Raw genomic sequence first — 19,986 nt, forward strand, 5'->3', positions numbered from 1 at the left:
GGTTCTTAATTGCATGATATTTTAAGTGAAGTGGGTTATGGGTTTAGTTAATTGAGAAGGGTCTTTTATTGATTTATCTTCCGAAAATTGAAGATTGATTTCTAACAATTTTTGAGTTATCAAAGAGGGATAATAATTTCAATTAGATATTAGATTCGAATATGATTTAGTGGTGAATTCCAATATCCTAGATTTACCATCTCATAATTTTTTGCTCACAACTTTGTTTTGTTTTCCAAATTCTCCAATTTTTAGTTTTTCAAATATCTTCTCTAAAATCAATTGTCCACTTTCCTAGTTTATTAGTTAGTTTTAGGTTTAGGTTTAAATCCAAACAAATCTCCGTGGGATCGACCTCGTAATACTTGCAATATTCGCATATGGTTCGTGCACTTGCGAGCTTTAATTTAGTCTAGTTAGCCTAGTATTTAGGTTCACTAGATTTCACATTAAGTTTTTGGCGCCGCTGCCGGGGATTTGTTTTTAGGAATTGTTTCTAAATTTGGAATTGATTTTTAAACTAGTTAGTTTAGGAAAAAAAATTTCTAAAAAAAAAAATCACAAAAATATATATTTTTTTAGGAGCTTTCTAAATTCTGGTTATTTGTGATTATTTCAGAATTAGCAAGAGGTGAAAAAAAAGCCTCGGATTCAATAGATGCGGAATATCATGACAATATAGCGTATGTCACACAGTGTGATAATAATTATAGTGCTTCAAGTCCCACTCTTCACCAAATAACAGAATGTTCACCCATTCTAAAGGAGGAAAAAGAGTTGATAGAGAGACTATAGTTAGAAATCATGAGACATACCCTATTATTTTAGATGATGAAGACTTGATGTATGAGGAGGATATTTCTTTTGATAACACCACAGTTGGAACCGAAGTCTCACAGACCGAAGATACTGACATTGAGAGTTCTTCTCATCTTATTCATGGTGATATCCCCTTGAGTCACAATGGAAATCTAGCAGAGGATGAAGATGATGAATTATGGCTTGCTAAAATCATAAACGAGAGTGATGTGTCACTAGACTTAGGTGAATCTCTAGATTTCTTTAAGGACACTGATGACATCATAATGAAAGAAATTTTAAAAGGTCTGTCTATATCTTTACCTAAGTCGGAGTCTGAGGATCTTGGACCTAACTTGGAGGAAATTTCAATGCAACATCCTGATGAGCTTACTTTAAAACCTCCTAGTTTGAGTGTGGGTCTAGGTGAACCTGAAAATCTCTTAGAATATTTTGCACCATGTCTTTCGGAAATTCGTGTCCCTCCCATGGAAATACGTGTCAAGTCTAACACGATCTCTCTACCCATTTGTCAAATTTATGAGAATCCATTTTATCCAATGTCTGTCATCTTTAGTGTAGTGCCAAACTTAGTGATCTTAGCATCATCTAAGTTTGGGGATCGCTCATTCAGTCTGAGACTCTCACTTAAGCTGATATATCATTACATAGACGTGAGACTAGACCTCATTGGATATTTTACATTCTGGATTGACCCTCAGATTTTCCGATTACTATTTTATTGGGAGTCAATAACCCAGAATCCAGTAGGTCTATAGTAATTTTTCTTTTCTTTGAGTCACCATGGTCTGGCTGAAGACACTAAACTTAGCGCTAACTGGGAGGCAACCCATACACTTGGTAGGGTTTTGGGGCACCGGTATCTGGTAATATCCTTCCTTTCACCCTTCTATTTGTTTTAAGATCTCCCTTTGTGCAATTTTAGAACATTGAGGACAATGTTCGGTCTAAGTTTGGGAATGGGGAAAAGAAAAATTTGTTCCTTATTTCAAAATGGAAGAGGGTTCAAAATTCAAAAAATTTTGAGTCGATAGAATTATGTGAAGCTAGTTGAGGATTTTAGCTTGTTAATAGCTTTAGATCTTAGTTGTTATACTATCCTTGTCCAAAAATTTTGTCACGAATTTTGAGTCTTAAGGATATTTGTTACCTAGCCATATGAGTACTACATAAGTGAAGAGTTAGCACTACTAAGAGAACTAGACTAATCATTAGTGGAGACTTAACCCAGTGAGGATTTCTTAGCCTTTTTATGTCCTTCGAGTGATCTCTTTTGCATGAACTCCGAGTAGAATGAAGAGCTACTCAACCTCGTAATTTTTAGAAAACTCATTTGATCTCGTGAGTTAAATTCTCCAACCACTGAGGGTGTCATCAGGAATGCAAATAAACCTTATTCTTGTAGTCTGAGAAACTAGATTAACAGTACCATAGTAGATGATAACAGATCATATCACCATACCACTTATTCCAAAAGAATTCTGAGAGGAAGACAATCAATAAAGGAAAGGAAGAAGCAGTGAAGAAGAAAAAAAATGAGGGGGTTAAAACCACAAGAAGATGAAAGAGAAGAAATTTTCAAAGGAGTAAAAGTCCCGATGATATCAAAGAGTCTATGTCCTCAGAAAACCTAAAATTCCATTTCGACATCATATCTGTTATCTCTAGGACGGTACTGTTAGATAGTTAAACAGGTGAGAAGATGAGTGAGCTTCCCCATCCTTAGTAAAGTGGTTGAATTCCTTCAGAGATCGTCTCTCTGAAATTTTAGTCCTTCTTAAAATCATGTGTTGAGTCCTTTTTCCATATTCATACTCACACATGCGAGTAAACCATTCCGAGTGACTTTTATTTCTGAGTGTAATACAATAGATGCGGAATATCATGACAATATAGCGGAATATCATGCGTAATCAGTGTAATACAATAGACTTTTATTTCTGAGTGTAATACAATAAGACGGTTCTGTCATTATATATCTGTTATCTCTAGGACGGTACTGTTAGATAGTTAATCAGTGTAATACAATAGACTTTTATTTCTAAGTGTAATACAATAGATGCGGAATATCATGCGTGATTCTGTGACGTCACGTATTTGATCTTCTGATGCCCATTTTCGGCGCTGATCTTTTGGATTGTTATTCATGGCAGTCCTTTCGGCATCCGTGGACACATTGTGTCTTGCTAGTTGGAGACTATCACGTCTCCTTGAAATCTGTTGATATTCCATCTGTTGATCGATCTTGAGCCGTGTGTATCCCTCGGTCATCATTCCCTGGTGTGTTCCCGAGATGCATTTTGATCTTCGCCTTTAATGATCATTTGTTCGTCTTCAAAAAGTCTTTTGGCTGTTCTTCTTCTAGTATAAATAGCCTGCCTTTGTTCTTCAACTCCTCATCATCAAAGGCTAGAGAAAAGGAAGTCTTTATTTATTTATTTATTTTTTACTCTCTTTCCTGATTTCCTGCTTCCACCGCGGATCTGAGATGAGGCCTCTGTTCGATTTCATGCTAGTCTCCTGCTTGGAGGGTGTTTTTCCGATGATGGAGGTAGTTAAGGGTAACTTTTCCGATTATGGAGATAGTTACCCGGGATACCAGTTTAAGTCCTGTCCTAGGAATGGTGGTTTAATCAGACGCCATTCTTGATCTGGCTTTTGGTCGAAGGCTTCTTCGACTGCTCGTGGGGTGATGCTCCGAACGAGAGAATTTTCCTCCTGATTGCATCGTGGGCTTACTCCTTTGCTCTTTTTAATGCTTTCTTACCATCAACTTCTTTTTCTCTTATTTTGAGCAAATTCTTTTGTAATAGACCTGAGCGGTCATACTCTTCTTGACGTATTCATGTTGCAATTTTTTCTGTAATAGACTTAGTTGAATCTGTAATGGATTTGGTTGAGTATTTGAATAAAATCACGTGTTATGGCTTTCCCCTTACTGTTTGTTGTTTTCTGGATATTAACCGTCCTTTCTCGAATGAGCGATGATTCGTCTCCAACACTGACTGCTCGGTTAATATTTTCTTGACCGAATCGTCTGTTCGTTTCATCTTCCCGCGACCTAGGCCTATAAATACGGCTTGAATTTGTGGACAAATTCATTTGTTTCCCTCATGGCCAATTTATCTATCCGGGGGCTTCTTCCTCGCGATTATCTTAGAATTAATTTTCGTCTGATGCTTCTTGCTGAAGAATTTTACGTCCATCGGTATCACATTGATGTTGAAGGTGAAGGTTCGATCAGGGTTTTCCAATTTGTCAGATTGTCTGTCTTTGAAAATTTGGAAGTGATTTTGTTTGGCGAACCCTTTTGTCCCCTTCAGCTTTCCCAAAGAGGGGTATTGGACGACGGTCAGCGAGTAACCTTCGAAGTGTTGGGGTACCTGGTCGCTTGTTAGACCGTAGCCTCGTGGCAATGATTATACGGACCTTTATAGAACTAATTCCTTCTGATGTAATCTCCTCGTCTACTTCTTGTCATGTTTCTTCTTCTTCGCCTAACATGTAAATAGTTTGCTGATGGGTGGTTCTTGACGCTCTTGTTTTTGGATTTTGTTTTTGTCTGAAAATACCTAAATATGGAATGGTTATTTGGTTAAAGGCCTAATCTTACTAATGCATTCCTAAACTTACTACGCATGCTCCGAATGATCGCTATGCAAAATTTCAAGAAAGTTAGACTTAATCTATCATGCTCTAATCTTACTATTTCCTACTGCAAAATAGAAACCAAATTAGCGTTGCTTTGTAAATCATAACGATTTTCGAGCCTGTTTTTGCCTCTGATCATAGCTATTTCTCCCATGGATGTCTTTTATTAATCTGATTTAAAACCATTTAGCTAGGATTTCTCCTTGGACCCCAGACCGTGTCCTTCGCTACCAGGGCTAGTTTCGTTCGTTTGAACGCAACTAGTTTAGCTAGGACTTCTCCTTGGACCTCTGGTCGTAGCACGGGCTATCAGAGCCGGTTTCGTTGGCTTGAGCACAACTAGTTTAGCTAGGACTTCTCCTTAGACCCCTGGTCGTTGCTTTCGCTACGAAGGCTGGTTTCGTTGGCTTGAGCACAACTAGTTTAGCTAGGACTTCTCCTTAGACCCCTGGTCGTTGCTTTCGCTACCAGGGCTGGTTTCGTTGGCTTGAGCACAACTAGTTTAGCTAGGACTTCTCCTTAGACCCCCGGTCGTTGCTTTCGCTACCAGGGCTGGTTTCGTTGCCTTGAGAACAACTAGTTTTCGCTAGGACTCCTCCTGTACCTCTGGTCGTAGCTTGGGCTACTAGAGCTGTTTCGTCAGCTTTCGCCTGACAAGTTTCGCAAAGACTTCTCCATATACCCCCGGTCACCTTTGCCAGGGTTGTCGGTTAACTAGGACTTCTCCTTACGACTCTCAGTGTGGGTCGCGTTTCACTCGAATAAAGTTTTCTGTTTAACTAGGACCGCTCCTTGAAGGTCCTTTAGTCGTCGCCTTAGCTTCCAGAGCTACCTAATTTTTCCGGCTTGAGCACGGTCAGTTTTAACTAGGACTCCTCCTTGGGACCTCGGTGAGGGGTCCGTTTGACTCGAGTGAAGTTTCAGTTTAACTAGGACTGCTCCTTAGTACCTCTGGTCGTCGCCGTAGCTATCAGAGGTGCATGTATTTCGCCCGAGTAAGGCGAGGTGAGTTGGACTAGGACTCCTCCTTTATAATATCGCCTTTTTGCTAAAATATTTTATTTATTAGTAAAATATGTAGCTTGTTCCGCTACTTCTTCTGCCTAACAGCTTTATTTACAAGGACAAAGGAAAAAGATTGATATTAACCAACGTTGTCATTGATCATGAATAAAATGTCCAGACGTTGACTAACGTCTGAAGAGTCAAGGTCAGACCTAAAATCTCTTGGATCGACTCGGCTTAAGGAAGCAAGACAGCTAAACATCTGATGGTCCACCATACGTTCCCCTAACTAGGAAGTCGGCCGGAAGAAATCAGCTCTGCACTAAACGCCCCTGGCATGGATAGATCAACCCTGGGATCTTAAAAGGAATAAGGGGGTCTCTACGGGTTCGGCTCATATCTTACGCCCAGAACTAGGGAGATATCAGCGCTGCGCGACCTAATGACTTAATCCCGGACTTTCTAGAAAGATCTCAGTCGGCCTCACATCTTGAAGTGTTTAAGCCTGATTGGACTCTACGTATCTAGAAGAGGAAACTTCTCCTTTAAAGTCTATCACTCCGGCAAGATATATACAAAGTATCCTTGAACATAGGAACTTTCACTTATCAAAAATCCGGGATAGACTCGAAGAGAAACCCGAGATACGCAAAAGAGGAAACTTCGCTTACGGTTTGATGGCCACTGCCTCACTACTGCCACTAATCACAGTCGGTTTAACTTCACTATAAAAGGCCCCCCACTTCGTCCTTGACAAGGGACGATCTCTTGACCCCAGGAAAGATCACCCCATTCTCAGAGTTCTAACAACTCGCCCCCCAAAAGGATCGATCAATACTCATTCTTTTACTGCAGAGAACACCCTGACTGTCTTGAGCGTCGAAGCAGTTTTTGAACCCTTTGCAGTTTTTCCCCCCTCGAAAACAGACGAACAAGAGCAAGAAGCTAGGAGCGAGGAGCTGGAGCGAAGAGCCAGAGCAGAGAAGAAGAGCAAAGCAGAGAAGCAAAGGTGAACAGAGGAATCTCTTCTCTCCAAACAGAATATACCATCATAACGGAGGTTGTCATGCATCAACTCCCTTAATTATGCTGATTTAACAGGGAGCCAATTTTCGACATCAGCCGTCATCAGTTTTCAGTCCTGCATGTCTTCTGCAGGGTCCCCATAGAAGAGTTTATCTCCTACGACGGTGGCCGGGTTGATGGTTCCTTCTTTGTAGCCCTTATCAGAGATTAGGTAGCACTCCCTGACCACTTCTTGATTTCCTCGGGAATTTCATCATGAGGTGGTTCATAGAGATTATCGCCCCTGACTCTCTCAGGAAGTTCCTGTCCAGTATAATGTTATAGGCGTGCATCTTGTCGACTATAGCGACATTCAGCATTATCGCTGTCTTTGTCTCTCCTTCTCCTATCAGCATGGGTAGCAATGATGTCCCATCAGTTTCAACTTGATTAGCGCCGAACCCTGTCAAGCAAGACTTATATGATTTGAGATAATGTGGACTTACCTCGAGTTTTTGAAAGCATGTTCGGCTCATGAATGCGGTCGAGCTTCCTGTATCGACTAGGATGCGCCCTACCCTCCAATTGGCTACTACCGCTGTTATAACCAGCGGATCTGCGTGTGGGGTTATTACCCCACGAAGTCGTCATCAGTGAAAACGATAGGTGGTGTCTCCACACTAGGTTTTATAAACAAAACTGGTGAGTTTTTCGCCTCGTTGGCGTATCTCTGCAGTTCTCCCTTGGTGGCTCCGCCGAAAGTTGGTCTTCCTGAGATAGTATTGATATTTCCCATGACTCCAGAGGATTCATCTGAGCCCTTGGTGACTTTTTTGACGGTTGGGCCTTGCTCGTCGGGATCTAGCCCGAAACCAACTCCAGTCCTGTTTATTGACCTCTTATTCTTATATTAGTAAGGTCGTTGTTCCTTCCGGATGTACTTGTCTAGCTTGCCTTTCCTTACCATCTCTTCAATGAGATTCTAGAAATGCCGACAGTCGTCAGTTTTGTGGCCGTAGCCTCGGTGAAAGGCACACCATGTTGTCATATCTCTGAGGCCGAACTCAACCTTGTCGTCGTTAGGTCGGGGAAGTTCCTTTTTTTCCTTTTGCTACAAGTATTTGTAGAATTTCCTCCTTACCTTTCACTAGCGGAGTATAGGTGGCGAAGTCAGATTTGGGTCTTCTATTTCGCTCTCGTTCCTTGTGAGGCCTGACCTCTTCTCGTTCTTTCTTCCAGATCGGTTCGCCCTCGTATGGGATGTTTACTACCTCCTTTATCCGCTGGTAGTTTTCTTCTTTCCTGATGAATTGTTGCACCTTTTCTATTAGCTCGGCTAGGGTGTCACGTTCTTTTTCGGAGATATCTCTGATGACGTCATCTTGTCGGAGGCCTCTCAGCAGAGCTGCAAAGGCAACTTTTGGTTCCAGGTCGGGGACTTGCAGCATGAGGTTGCGAAATCTTTGCCAATAAGTTGCCAAGGTCTCTCTTCTTCCTTGGACTACGTTGAATAGCTCGTCGGTCTTTCTCTTGATTGTGGTGCTTCCTCGAAAGGCTTTGCAGAAGACTTGAGCGAGTTGTTCAAAGGACTTGATCGAGCCCGGCGCTAGTGCTTGATACCATGCTTGGGCTGGGTCTTTCAGAATTGTAGCGAAGCCACGCACCATATGTTCTAGTTGGTCGTGTATAGGTTCATTACTGAGGTGTAATTGTTAACAAATACAACCGGATCCTCCAGAAGTGGTAGTGATCCAGTGCTGGACACTTGAAATTCTTTGGCTTTTCAGATTCCAAGATTTCTCGACAAAGGGGAGGTTGATGGATAACTGCTTGCCTCCCTCGCAGCGTTTCCTTCTCCCTTTCTTGAGTCAGCTCCCCTATCTGATGTACGAGTATCTCGCAAACGGTTGGGTCGTGCGTGCACCCTTCGCCAATTCCCTTCTTTTTGGGGACGTATGGCCGCTTGTGGTCTACTGCTCTATATTCTTCCAAGATGCTCTCCAAACGCATCTGGTCTCTCGGCTGTAATGTCAGATCTCCGGAAGAGAATGCGTTGCCTGGCGAGAAGAGTCTTCGCGCATATTTCCTAATTACTTCTTCTTTCTTTTCTGGTATTATAGCGTTTATTGCCGCTTCTTCCTTACGAAGCCTTTCCCCTAGTTACTTTGCCTCCTCATCCTTCCGGAGGCAGTCAGCTTTGACCCGAGCTAGTTTGGTTATGTGCTCGTCTGTGCTGCGGAGTTTGTATAGTGACCCGGGCAGGGTGTGCTCCTCCAAAGACATGTTTGCCTGAGGGGCTTAGAGAAATGGTTAGTCTGAAAAGTTCTAGATAAGGTTCGGGTTACCGAAGTGATGATTTTGCTGGATATCCTCTCCTTCTAGCGCTAAATGCTGATGTCAAAAATTGCCTTCCGGTTAGATCAGCATGAAATCGGGAGTTGATGCATGACAACCTCCGTTGTGATGGTATATTCGGTTACAAGGGGTGAGGTTCCTCTGATCAGCTCTGCTTCAAGCTCCGCTTCCAGGTCCTTGCTCCTGCTCCTTTCTCCTTCTCCTTACTCCTGCTCCTTTCTCCTTGCTCCTGTTCGTCTGCTCCCGAGGGGGGAAAACCTACAAAGGGTTCGAAAACCGTTCTGACACTCAAGCCAGTCAGGGTGCTCTTTGCAGTAAAAGAATGAATATTAATTGATCCTTTTGGGGGGCGAGTTTTGGGAACTCTGAGTTTTTGTAATCTTTTTGGGGTAAAGAGATCGTGTCCTGAGAAGCCGATGTTAGACCGACTACGATCAGTGGCGGTGGTGAGGCGGTTGCCAACAAACCAAAGAGAAAAATTCCCCTCTTGAGTATCTAGGGTTTCTCGTAGAGTCTATCTCGGATCTTTGATAAGTTTAAGGATCCTTCGTAGATATCTTGCCGATGTGATAAATTCTCGAGGACAAGTTGCCTCCTTCAGTTACTTGGAGTCCAAGCGGGCTTAAATACTTCGAGATGTATAGCCGATTGAGATCCTTCTGAAAGATTCGGGATTAAGTCGGTAGATCGTCGAGCGCTACTGCCTTCCCAGTTCTGGGCGTAAGACATTGGCCGGATCTTGTGGACCCCCCTTACTCCTCTGAAGACCCCAGGGCTAATCTGTCCATGCCAAGGGCTTTTAGCAGGCTGATCTCTTCTGGCCGACCTCCCAATTAGGGGAATAATTGGTGGACCGTCAGGAGCTCAGCAGTCCTGCTACCTTAAGTCGGGTTGACCCAGTAGACTTCAGGTCTGATCTTGACTTTTCGGACGTTAGTTGTCTGGACATTTTATGCATCATCAGTTTTAAAGACGAATCAGCGTTCCTTTGCGAATAGGCGTTTGACATCCGGAAAACAACAAAAGATAAAAGGAGGGCCATAACAGATAAGTTTATTCAGCAGGACCTATTACAAAAAAAATTGCATAAAAGGATACCAAAGCAACAACAGGCATTGAGGTCTATTACAGAAGAAATTTCATAAAGGGAGTAAAATCCACAAAAATAAGAGACAGGGCAAGGAAAAAAACCAAAGAGCGTGAAAGACCAGAAGATTAACCACGCCATTTGGTCGGAGGGAAACTGAGAAGTTACCAGGTACCCCTTTCCAGAAGAGCAGCTAAGGCAAGAAGACAACCAAGGAAAAAATAACCTTCTTGTCGTCATCAAAATTGGGGGCATGTCTACAAAATTCTTCGGGACTTGTTTATAGTTTTAAAAAACCCCCGGATCTTTCTATCAGTTTTCTTGTAACACATCTGAGGACCTTTACATAGTTTTTTATCTGATATGAGTACTGCTGATGTCAAAAATTGGCTTCCGGTTAGATCAGCATGAAATCGGGAGTTGATGCATGACAACCTCCATTATGATGGCATATTCTGTTACGAGAGGTGAGAATCCTCTTATCAGTTATGCTTCCAGCTCCGCTTCCAGCTCCTTGCTCCTGCTCCTTGCTCCTAGCTCCTGCTCCTTGCTCCTATTCGTCTCCTCCCGAGGGGGAAAACATGCAAAGGATTCGAAAACCGCTCCAATGCTCAAGCCAGTCAGGGTGCTCTTTGCAGTAAAAGAACAAATATTGACTGATCCTTTTGGGGGCGAGTTGTGGGAACTTTGAGTTTGACTGATCTTCTTAGGGTAAAGAGATCGTGTCCTGAGAAGGACGATGTGGGGGGCCTTTTATAGGCGATGTTAGGCCGACTATGTTCAGTGGCGGTGGTGAGGCGGTTGCCGTCAAACCAAAGAGAAAGTTTCCTCTCTTGAGTATCTAGGGTCTTTCGTAGAGTCTATCTCGGATCTTTGATAAGTGGAAGTTCCTAAATTTAAGGATCCTTCGTAGATATCTTGCCGATGTGATAGATCCTAGAGGAGAAGTTTCCTCCTTCAGTTACTTGGAGTCCAAGCGGGCTTAAACACTTCGAGATGTGTAGCCGACTGAGATCCTTGTAGAAGATTCGGGACTAAATCGATAGATCGTCGAGCGCTGCTGCCTTCCCAATTCTGGGCGTAAGCCATAGGGCGTTTAGCAGGGCTGGTTCCTTCTGGCCGACCTCCCAGTTAGGGGAATATTTGGTGGACCATCGGGAGCTCAGCAGTCCTGCTACCTTAAGCAGGGTTGACCCAGTAGACTTCAGGTCTGATCTTGACTCTTCAGACGTTAGTCAACGTCTGGACATTTTATGCATCATCATGAGTCCCGCCACTCCTTAGTTGAATGTAATGAGACTGAGGAGTAGAAGTAACTCGTGCGTTTTAGACATTTGAAGATCCTGAAGTCGAGGATTTTACCTGAACCAAAGCTGTTTTGTGAAGCTTGGTCTGTCTTCTAGTTTTCTAGAGTTGCACCTTCCCGAGCTAATCTGTACTGAGCTGGTGGGAGCTGCTGGTAGTAAAACTTTCTACTTCTATAACCAGAACTGATTTGAGTTATGTCTGCCTAAGATTGTTGGACGCGTGGTTCCTTTCTTCGAAACACGTTACAACTTCTGCCCACAGTAATTGATTTCCTTTCCATGCGTGATTCTGTGACGTCACGTCTTTGATCTTTTGTTCGCGTATTTTCGGCCCTGATTTGTTGGGTTGTTGTACACGGTAGCCTTTTCGGCATGCGTGGACACGTGGTGTCTTGCTAGTGGGAATGTAGGCGCGTTCCCTAGGGTTCTATTTATTCCTAACGCCGTCCTGAGTTAATCCAAACCGTCGATGATTTTTGTCATTAATTGAAGAAACGTTAGAGTTTCTTTATTAGTGATCGCCACCACGTGCTTGATGATGCATAAAATGTCCAGACGTTGACTAATGTCTGAAGAGTCAAGATTAGACTTGAAGTCTCTTGGACCGACTCGGCTTAAGGCAGCAGGACAGCTAAATACCTTGTGGTCCACCATACGTTCCCCTAACTGGGAGGTCGGCCTAAAGAAATCAGCTATGCACTAAACGCCCATGGCATGGATAGATCAACCCTAGGATCTTAAAAAGGAATAAGGGGGGTCTCCACGGGTTCGGCCCATATCTTACGCCCAGAACTAGGGAGATATCAACGCTGCGCGACCTAATGACTTAATCCCGGACTTTCAAGAAAGATCTCAGTCGGCCACACATCTTGAAGTGTTTAAGCACGACTGGATTCCACGTATCTAGAAGAGGAAACATCTCCTTTAAAGTCTATCACTCCGGCAAGATATATACAAAGTATCCTTGAACTTAGGAATTTTCACTTATCAAAGATCCGAGATAGACTCGAAGAGAAACCCTAGATGCGCAAAAGAGGTAACTTTCCTTACGGTTTGACGGCAACCGCCTCACCACCGCCACTAATCACAATCGGCTTAACTTCGCCTATAAAAGGCCCCCCACTTCGTCCTTCACATGACACGATCTCTTCACCTCAGAAAAGATCACCCCATTCTCAGAGTTCTCACAACTCGCCCCTCACTTCGTCCGAACCAAACTGGGAGTTCGAGACTAGGAAGTCTAGGGCATCTGTAAGAAGAAACTCTAGTGTTCTTCTAATCAGAGTTTAAGATGAAAAACTTCGTACTCAAAATATGTTAGAACACGGATGAATGGAGAAATATTTTATAAAAATGGGTAACATATAGTTTTGAATTCAGTAAAAGTAGAGACAGTGTAAGAGGAGTAAAAAGAGGTCTAGAGAAAGAGAAAGAATACTCCATATCATCAAAGTTCAGATTTTTATAAGGTGTTGAGTAATCCAAAAATAAGTCCAAGATTTATTTGCTTCTTCTGGTATAAATATTTTCTTTATAGTCTATAGATGACCTAGAAATCTTGATTTTATTATTTGTTTCTTCACTCTCTTTTTCTGTTTTTGGGTCTAGTAAATTATGTTTGCTCTAAGTGATTATTCATTTTGGTTTATGATGTAACTCTATCTCTTTCTTTCTCCAGGGGATGGTATTTATAGCCCATGGTGGCTCTTTACATATCATGGTGGCCTCTTCATATTGTTAAAATTATTCACTTTCTGTTTTCTCTTGAAATTAATTTTTTGGTATTTCCAGATCAAATTGGGGTCTAAAATGAAACGTTTTTAAGAATCAAACTGAAAGTAATATGATAGATATTTTTTTGTCTTTTTCGTCTCCAAACCCTATCACCACTCACACACCCACCAATAACTGTGCATTACTTGCACTACGGAAGCTTAAAGCATCACTTAAGAAATTCATTTTCATTACATTAATGGAAGAAGTTGAGATTGATGATGCTACACTTATGGAGGAGTTTTATATGCAAGAAGTTAAATTAATGCAGGATGTCGAAGTTTAAGATTCTGATTACCAAGAACGATAAACTCCATAACAATTGTAGATGCAATTAAACTATTTTTATGATGATTCTTTAAGAAAACTCAAATTTCAAGGTCAAATTGTTTTCTTTTGTTTTTTGCACCGATCCAAAATTTCAGAAAAAAGATATTTTTACAATGAATATTTTTTAATAATAGATATTTTTAACAATGAAATTTTTTTTATCAATAGATTCTTTTAGAAGATCATGTAGATTTCATTATTGTCGTTTTATCAAATTTCATTCAAAACTGGCTATCTTTTCAAAAAATTTGGTCTATGCGATTGTCATCTTTTCAAAAATTTTGATCTATGCCTCAGTATCCATGATTTTTGATCCAGTTTGACTCAAGTTGTCAGCTCTAGGCACCGTTGTTGAATGAACCTGAGTTTTTAATAATATCTGGTTATGATCACTGTCATAACATGGTAAAAATGAAGGACACCTGCATTATGATAGTGGTCTAGCCAAGTCGAATCTGTCAACCCCCTGCCTAATCGTTCTATAATATGATTGTTTATTGATCTATTGTGGTTGACCATGTGTATGCCGACCCATTGAAACCCTTATCAATTAATCCAGAAGAGTCTAAAAACAACTGCAAATGGTTGAGCAAAGGGTATTGAAAGAGAACCACCCCATTTGCTTCTCTAAAGCAAATGACATTCATATAACCAATACAAGCATAACGAGTAGTTGGTTGGAGTAGAATTGTTTGAGAAGGAAAAAAAGTATGAAAAAAGTAGGAAAATCTATTATAATCTTTCCCCCTCCTCCCAATGCCATTAAAATCTATAACAAGCACCCTCTCTAATCTCTCCTCTCATCACGCACCCTCACTCTCAGCTTCATCTTTTTTCTTTCAAAAATGATGCTATGCCCGGCGGTTTTCCTGGTCGAATCCCGGCCAGCCGAGTTGGCAGTCCAACCGGGCATAGCATCCTGAGTTGGCAGAGTGAAGAGGGTAGTTTTACAAGTTTTACCAATTGGTCCCTCAAGTTTTAAGCCTTTTGAGTTGAGTCCATTTTTAACTCAAAAGCAAAACACGGGATTTCACTCCCTCCATTCCCTCTTCCTCCAATAGCGAGGGCAAAACTTGATGCTATTCTCTAAAATCGATTTCAACTAGGTTTTAGTTCAAAATCACTCGAGAAATACCCGTTCTTCACTCGATTCCAACCCTAGGCATGATCAGGTAAGTTCATCCACTCAAAATCAATTAACATAACTAGTAAAACCTAGTAAAATACTAGGGTTTTTATTAGGTATTAGTTCTCAGGTTTTAGGTCTTCTTTTTCTTAGTTTCTTTGCTTGATCTAAAAGGGTTATGCTCGAATCTTGACAGAACTAGGGTTTTGCTCGATTCCATCATCAGGGAATAAGAAGAACGAACTGGTCATCTCTGGTAAGCTTTCTCGCGGGTTTTCTCTGGTAAGCCTACGTAAACACACTCATTTTGATTTGTTATTACTAATTTAGGGTTTTCATTTTGCATTTCTGTACATCGTTCTCATGTTCATCTAATTAGATAGTGAAACAGAACTAGGGTTTTATTGGGTAGTAGTTTCAGGTTTTAGGACCAGTTCGTTCTTCTTTTTCTTAGTTTCAGGTTTCAATTGTCTGAATCAAATGGATCTAAAATCATCCCAAATCAACCATTTAGACGAGTCAGATAAAAGCAAACATTATGAAATCTGATTATCTAACTCGAGTCAATAAAAACCTCACATCAAATTTTGGTCTGACTTAGCTAAAAAAACACTACCATGAGTAACTTCCTGTTGTCGGTAACCGTCTCCACACTGTTAAGTTTAGTGGTTCATGTTGAGTTTTGCTTCGGAGATGGTTTTTAATGATAAACTCTAAAATATATCATGTGGCTCTCTAAGTTTAGGACTTGAGTTTTGGAGATGCTCTCAGTTTGTTATTTGGCCTTTATATAACTAAAACCTCTATAACGCCCCTCATTTTTTTGCCATTACAAATGTTTTTCAACAGAGACCTGTTACAAAAAAAAACTATTATAACAGCTATTTTTTGTGTTATGATGGTAATGGTCACGGACGGTAGAGGTTCTGTTCTACGATAATTTAATTCAGTTGGCTGTAACTAGTACTAATTCAGTAATTCCATTGCAACATTCTCATGTATCCATTATAATATTTGCTTAGTATATATTACGTTCTATTTTGAGTTCTTCTTTTTCTTAGTTTCATTTGCTTGATTCTAAAAGAGTTATGCTTGAATCTTGACAGAACTAGGGTTTTGCTCGATTTCATCATCAGGGAATAAGCCGCTCGCCTCGCTCGTTCATTGCAGGTCTATATTTCACAGATTTGAAGTTAACCATTTTAATGGCGGAGACATACTTAGTAGTTTATGGTGGAAAGGCTTTCAATACGCGTCTGACATGGTTTTTCGTAGAACTGGCTTATCTTGATAGTGTAAATGGTGGGAAACTTCCACCCAATACACTCCTAAAACCAATTTTTCAATAATCATGTCCACACATAGCTAGATTATCATGAACAATTTTGCAATTTTTTGATATGAGGAGCAGACTATTGTTCAATACGTGCTTTAAGAGAAAATGAAACAAAGTTTTTCTATACCAACAAAGTTTTTATTCACATTGTAGTAGAATAGAGCTAGCAGCATCGTCAACGATTAAGATTGAAAATTGAAAGATCGACTCGTAGCTCAGCTAAGTTGGGTCTGATGGTTTCCTTGTGTAGAGAGAGTTAGAAATTTGAGAGTTAGCAAAGAGAAGAAGAAGATGTTTGAACCTTACCTAGCCTGGGGTTAGAATCGAGTGAAGAAGAGGTATTTCTCGAGTGATTTTGAACTAAAACCTAGCTGAAATCGATTTCTAACACACACACTGTCGACCTCTGATACAGGTATCCCTCCCTCTCATCTCATCGCAGGTTTTTTCTTTAACAATGTCAATCTTTGCTGAAATTATTACCCCTAGTTGATTTCTTTGCTGAAACTATCAGACCAATTGATTTCTTATTGTCTTTGCTTAAGTTCTTAGCCCTAATTCTCAAAAACAAAAAAGTTCTTAGCCCTAATTGATTTCTATGAATCTTTGTTGAAATTCTTTGCCTAATTGATTTCTTCAAATTCTTATGTTTATTTGTCTGTATGTACTTATTAGGGTCCTTTCCAGTTCATTTCTCTAACCAGTTCAATATGTTTGTACACTTACAATCAATACATTTTAGGACAATATATTTAGAACTATATTGATCATTTGGACCTCTTCGTGTTGTTTCATCTGTTTTCGGTTTTTTAATGTTCATTAGGTTGACGATGGATGATGATTAATGGTGATTTAGGGCTTTCATTTAGTTTTTTTTTTCTACAGTTTTTGGTACAAGCAGAATCTTAAAAATCTATATAAGAAGCACATAATCATTTCTTTTATTCTCTTTCGATAATTTTCGATCTTCATTTTCATTTGATTAGGATAATGGAGAAGACGAGTTCGAGTCCAGAACCTAACATTTAAGAGTTGTTTGCGTCAAGAACCCATTTGTCCATATTGGTAATGTCTCTCCCTTTCTCTCATATTTTTTCCTTTTTCTTTCAAAGTCATTTTTAGTCACAAGATTATGAACCTTTAGATGTGTATTAATTGTCTGTATCTATGATCAACAGTAGTTGAAAATTTAGAATTGCTCTTATATTTGACATTTGTTAACTTCTATTAATTCGTTGCTTTGTGACTTTTACTGATTGTTGATACTTGAACTGCTCAAATTTCTTGATCATTTTGAGGTCCAATTACAAAGTATATTGATCAGCCAAGCTAATGAAATACTAGGATTTTGTAGCTCATTCTCGCCCAACCCTTCTCTTTACCTTATCTCTCCCCTTCATCTCCCAATGTTTTTCCCTCCTTCCTGTGCATCTCCTCTCAGGCTCTTTCATCGCAGGTTACCCTCTCTATCTCTCTCTGTGTGTCTCTCTCTCACTTGCTGCCCGTCTCTCTCAGTAGATGTTATTTAGGTTCGCGACTTCATATAATTTTGCAGATTGATGGATTTAAGTAAGTTGGTTAAACACATATGTTCGACTCTCTCTCTCTCTCTCTTTGTTGCTTTAGGGTTTTGAATAAATGAGAGTTTTTATTTAGGGTTTTGATGAGAGAGGATTTTGATTCAGGGTTGATGTTACTTTAGTTGGTATTTAAGGAGGTAAGGTTAGTTCATTTAGTTCATAACTGGGTTACTGAATGAATTGAAAAGCAATTCAAGGAGGTTAGTGAATGAATTGAAGGAGGGTTTTGCTTTACTTGATATTAAGGAATTCAATTCATTCATTTAGGGTTGAATCAACTGGGTTAGTAATGAATTGAATTTCTTCGGAAACGTGAAAAAACAATGTGATACAAGGATAGTTGGTCAAGTCTGTAGTGAAGAACGAGTCCTTTGGCTTCCCGTTTCAAGTCTGACTTCACTGTATCTTCATTACAAACTGTTTTATGGTAATTTCATCTGCTTTTTTTTGGTTAACTTCTGCTTTACTTAATGGTTTATGCTTTATACTTCATGAAGTTATAAACATTGATGTCTGCATTGAGGTGGGTACTATTGAATGAACTTTATTAATATACAAGATAATCTTTAGTTTGACATAGATCCTTCAGTTTTAATTTACTGATATTAGCTTTATATCAACTTCTCTTTGTAGTTAATAACAACAATTGCTAATTTTTATTAACTGCAAATGTCTAGGTGTTGTCTGTGTTTTAATATTAAGGTTTGGTCGCCCAACAATGCAGTTTAATTGAAGATTTTGGTGTATCATACTTGACTATGTTTTCGTGCCATAGGCTTTTTGACCATCCGCGGAATTAATGTTAGGCTTTTTATCCTTTTTTCCCATTTTAGGGTTTGATAATGGTTATTTGTCTCCATATTTAGATTGCTCTTGTTACTTGATCATGCCAGTTACGTAAAGTCAATTTTCTGCCGATATTTATAGAATGATAAAGTAGGTTGCCCATGGGTGAAGATAGCAAATGCTTGATTATGTAGATGATTTTATATATTAATAGTGCTGCTATTATAGGAACTTTTGTTGACATTCCAGAGGATACCATTCGAGAGTCAATCCAACCGTCCTTGGTATAGACTCTATCTCTTTCAAATGGGTTGAGAGTCTATGTATCTGTTAGGGTTTTCTTCTCTTCTTCTTCGACTCAAATGAAAAATTCTCCGTGGTTTACCATATTTTTTGTACATAGTTGTTGCGTTTGCATGGTTTTCCATGGGTATTGTCTTCTTATACCTCTTTCTTGCTTTATATCAAAATTTAGGGCTTATTTTGGGAGTTTCAAGTTTCTTTCTTTCTTCATTTTTTTCGTAGTTAGGAGTTTCAACTTTCAAGCAAATTTTGAAACTTGGGTATCTGCTCAGGTTAGTGTAATTAGGATTTAGTTAGATTAGATGGTTTGATGAAGTTATATGCATCTTCTTTAAGAAATTCTGGTTGTTCTTCCTTAACGTACATAATCAAGCTTACTGGTTTCTGAACACGTTTTTGTTTGTTTAACTAGGAGGCAAGAGCGGTTAGATTTTTGTATCAGTTCAAGGCTTTTGGAGCTTTGCTTAACAGTGATTTGATTCAACTTCATCTACTGCATCTTCATCAAAGGTAGTTATCAAAATTATGTTTAACTAATCAAATCACTATTATTTTCTTTCGGTGATTGCATCCTGGATTCTTCATGTTTCGATTATGTAAAACTTAGGGATGAAGGTGGTGGTTATTTTTAGACTGTGAATCTTACTCTATTTAATTTTCCGTTTAAACACCTTTTAACAATCACGTTACACTAATATGAGGTTTACTTGGTAACGAAAAGTTCATACAAGTTAGACTTGGATGCTTACGTAGGGATACTTTCTAAGACAAATGTCTCAGTACGAAGATAGTGCTTTAACTTTTGACGCAAATGATTAGGTGAAAAACTAACATATTGGTCCTGAAAAGCTTCTCAAGGAAGAATGATTTGTTACTTTTGCTAATATTTACATTTACACATTTTTTTGTAGGTGATTCTGTAGCAGCAACCTCCGGGAGTTTTTTTTTGGAGAAACCTCAATCTGCCAACGATGTATGGTGGACACTACATTGCGATCCTCTCCTCCTACGGTTCCGTCAACGTGAGCATGGTGGAAACTACATTCTGATCCTCTCCTACTGTTCCGTCAGCGTGAGCATGACACCCTCGCACCGATTAAGAATAACCCGTGAAATTAAAGTCTCTAGGTAATTTTGACTTCATCAATAACCACACCAGAAAGAAGTGAAGGTTACCAGGAGTATCAACAACATGAGTCAAGATTTATAGGTTCATTTTCAATTTGCGTGGCAAAATCTCAACCATTAAGAATAATCATTTTCAATTGTCGTAAACTACTTGGACGAAGGAAGTGAAGAAAGGAAGAAGTTCAAATAAGAGATTCACTTACAATTATATGCGCGTTGCTAAAATGTATAACTGTGAACTCTTAGTGTGATTTTATAGAATATTAATAAAGTTTGAACCTTTTCCATCAATTTTGTTAAGGAAGGTTAAAATCTGTTGTTATACATATGTCGAATCTTAAGTTATGTGTTTAACAATACTGTCCGTGCCAGGCGGCCACGGATTAAACCCTCGT

The 19,986-nt window shown here is 39.8% G+C and overlaps 1 long non-coding RNA gene across 1 annotated transcript; it reads left to right on the forward strand.

Annotated features, from left to right (window-relative positions):
* The first annotated feature begins 14,362 nt into the window (after positions 1-14,362).
* LOC147544281 (uncharacterized) lies at positions 14,363-19,882 on the forward strand. Its single transcript, XR_015223913.1, has 6 exons — positions 14,363-14,504; positions 14,655-14,740; positions 15,565-15,628; positions 16,781-16,859; positions 18,876-18,973; positions 19,375-19,882. It is a non-coding gene; the product is annotated as an uncharacterized LOC147544281 (long non-coding RNA).
* The last annotated feature ends 104 nt before the right edge of the window (positions 19,883-19,986 follow it).

Source organism: Eschscholzia californica, unplaced genomic scaffold (genome assembly GCF_041429995.1).
Source record: "Eschscholzia californica isolate CP2 unplaced genomic scaffold, dmEscCali1.0.p SCAF_4, whole genome shotgun sequence".
NCBI classification, from domain to species: domain Eukaryota; kingdom Viridiplantae; phylum Streptophyta; class Magnoliopsida; order Ranunculales; family Papaveraceae; genus Eschscholzia; species Eschscholzia californica.